Source organism: Lolium perenne, chromosome 1, assembly GCF_019359855.2.
Source record: "Lolium perenne isolate Kyuss_39 chromosome 1, Kyuss_2.0, whole genome shotgun sequence".
Taxonomy (NCBI): domain Eukaryota; kingdom Viridiplantae; phylum Streptophyta; class Magnoliopsida; order Poales; family Poaceae; genus Lolium; species Lolium perenne.
Window position 1 is genome coordinate 30,832,765 of NC_067244.2, and position 3,514 is coordinate 30,836,278.

The window sequence follows — 3,514 nt, forward strand, 5'->3', positions numbered from 1 at the left end:
CTTTCCCGAACACTTTTGCTATTGTTTTGCCTCTAATTTGTGTATTTTGGATGCAACTAACACGGACTAACGCTGTTTTCAGCAGAACTGCTCTGGTGTCTCGTTTTTGTGCAGAAATCCAACTTTCGGGAAAATCCTCGGAATTTATGCAGAAGGCCCTATTTTCCCAGGAAACTAACTGAGCGTAAGGACAATTGAAGTGGAGGCCCGAGGGCCCCACACCATAGGGCGGCGCGGCCCAGGGGGGGCCCGCGCGGCCCTGTGGTGTGGCCCCCTCGGCCGGCCTCCGACGCCCTCCTTCGGACTACTTATTCGCCTCGACCTAAAAACACCAGGTGAGAAGGGGAAGTCGCCAGAAACCCTCCAGAACGCCGCCACATCGCGAAACTCCATCGCGGGAGCCAGAAGTCTCCGTTCTGGCACTCCGCCGGGACGGGGAATTGGAGGAGATCATCACCGCCATCACCGCCAACGCCTCTACATCAACCAGCCATGTTTCCCCCATCCATGTGTGAGTAATTCCCCCGCTGTAGGCCGAAGGGGATGGTAGGGATTGGATGAGATTGGTCATGTAATAGCATAAGATTGTTAGGGCATAGTGCCTAGTGTCCGTAATTGGTACTTTGATGATATTGTTGCAACTTGTTATGCTTAATGCTTGTCACTAGGGCCCGAGTGCCATGATCTCAGATCTGAACATGTTATTGTTTCATGAAGATAATCATTGTTTATGGTCTTACCTATAAGTTGTATACACATGTCGCTGTCCGGAACCGATGGCCCCAAGTGACAAATCGGGACAACCGGAGGGAATGGTAGCGATGTGAGGATCACATGTGTTCACGGAGTGTTAATGCTTTGCTCCGGTACTTTATTAAAAGGAGTACCTTAATATCCAGTAGTTTCCCTTGAGGCCCGGCTGCCACCGGCTGGTAGGACAAAAGATGTTGTGCAGGTTTCTCATTGCGAGCACGCACGACTATATATGGAACACATGCCTATTGATTGCTTTGTACTTGGACACCGTTTTATTATTATCTGCAAATGCCCTGCTATGATTGTTACATGAGTTTCTCTCATCCATGCAACGCCCGTCATCCGTCCCCGTGCCTACAGTATTTTAATCCTGCTGTTTACTAAAATCACTACTGCTGTCTCTCGTTACTCGTCGCTGTTATTTCACTATCTCTATCGCTATAAAACTGTTACTACCGATAAACTCTTGCGAGCAAGTCTGTTTCCAGTGTGCAACTGAATTGACAACTCCGTTGTTAAGGCTTCCAAGTGTTCTTTGTCTCCCCTTGTGTCGAATCAATAAATTGGGTTTTACTTCCCTCGAAGACTCGTTGCGATCCCCTATACTTGTGGGTCATCAAGACTATTTTCTGGCGCCGTTGCCGGGGAGCATAGCTTTATTTGGAAGTTCACTTGGATTAATATTGTTCGCTGCAAATTCTCCATCATGGGTAAACCTCGCGATACTAAGATCGCCATATTACCATCCACTACAAGAAAAGGTACAATTCTGAGTACCTCTGCTACACTTGATTCACCATCTGTGATTGATAAACTTGTTTCACCGCCACATGCTTCGCATGCGGGTACATCTGCTGAATCTGAACACTCTCATAATATTGATAATGTTTCTGCTGTGCTTGATGATAGTGGTTCATTGGGATCTTTTCTAGATGCTACAATTGCTAGGTCTAGACAAATTGAAAATACCGAAACTCCTAATGCTACTACACCCGTTAGTTCACCCGAACTTGATTATTTTAGTGATGATCTGAGGAAGATTATGTGGAGCTTAATGATGATTTTATTGAAAAATGCAATGCTACTACTGATGCAAGAAAAATTAAAAAGTTGCTTGCAGAACATGCCGTTAGATATAAACTGTCTCCTGATCCTAAGTTTGCCACATCTCCTATAAACATTAGGGATAAAGATTATGATTTTTCTCTTGATCTATCTCATATAGCTATTGTTGAGAAAACACCCTTTTGTGGTACTGAAAAAGAAAGTGCTGTTGAACACATGACTGAATTATCTACTCTTAGTAGCTTGTTTTCTGATGATGTCAAGATGCGTACTTACTTTGTTGCTAAAATATTTCCATTCTCATTAAAGGATGACGCTAAAACTTGGTATAATAATTTGCCACCAAATTCTATTAAAAGTCCGAAAGAATTGCTTGATGTTTTCTTCCGCAAATACTTTCCTGCTAGTGCTCAACATGTTGCTTTGCAGAGAATTTATAATTTTAATCAGGAAGATGAAGAGAAATTGCCTGAGGCTTGGTCGAGATTCTGCTCTCTTATTAGAGCTCGACCTGAGCATGATTTGGAAAAGCATGATTTACTTGATATATTTTATAGTGGACTAACCATTGAGTCTAGGGCATACCTGGATAGTTGTGCTGGTTGTGTTTTCAGGAAAAGAACTCCAGACGACGCTGAAGAATTATTGGCTAAAATAAGCCGGAATCATGATGATTGGACTACGCCTGAACCAACTCCAATTCCAATATTGAAGAAGAGGGGTTTAATTGAATTGAATGATGAAGATATGAGGGAAGCCAAGAAGTCTCTCAAGGAGAAAGGTATTAAATCTGAAGATGTGAAGAATCTACATCCTATTGAAGATATATGTGAGATAATTCCCCCTTCGTCTATGATTGAGGTAAACTCCCTTCAACGCTTTACTAGGGAAGATATTCCGTATTCGAAACCTCCTGCACAATGCTTAGATGAGTTTGATAATTATATTGTTAAGCAAGAAAATTTTAATATGAGAGTAGAGAATCATTTAATGGAAAATTCTCAAGCTATTAGTGAATTGCATGATATTGTGGAGAGAACCTCCAATGATGTTAAGATGCTTGTTAAACATTTTCAAATGATTCAAACTCAAATTGATCAACTCACTAAAGTGCAAAATGACTTGTTAGGGAATTATTCTAAAGAGAAACATGCTTATGAAGTAACAACTAGAGGTGGTGTCTCTACCCAGGATCCTCTATATCCTGAAGGGCATCCCAAAAGAATTGAACAATATTCTCAACGCATTGAACCTAGTGCTCATTCTAGGAAGAAAAAGAAGAAGAAACACAAAAATGTTGTAGAATCCTCTGAACCTGTTAATGATCCTAATAGTATTTCTATTTCTGATGCTGAAACTGAAAGTGGTAATGAACATGATAATGATAATGATAATGATAAGAATGATACTCCTGATAAAGAAGAGGTTGAAGAAGAACCTGAAAAGCATGCTAAAAATAAAAAGTATACTAAAGAAGATTTTATTGCTGAGAAACATGGTAATGAAAGAGAACCTTGGGTGCAAAAGCAAATGCCTTTTCCTGCTAAGAAACTAAAATCAAAGGAAGAAGAACACTATAATAAATTTTGCGATTGGATGAAACCTTTATTCTTGCAAATCCCTTTGACTGATGCTATTAAATTGCCTCCTTATTCAAAGTATATGAAAGATATTGTTACTAACAAAAGGAAAA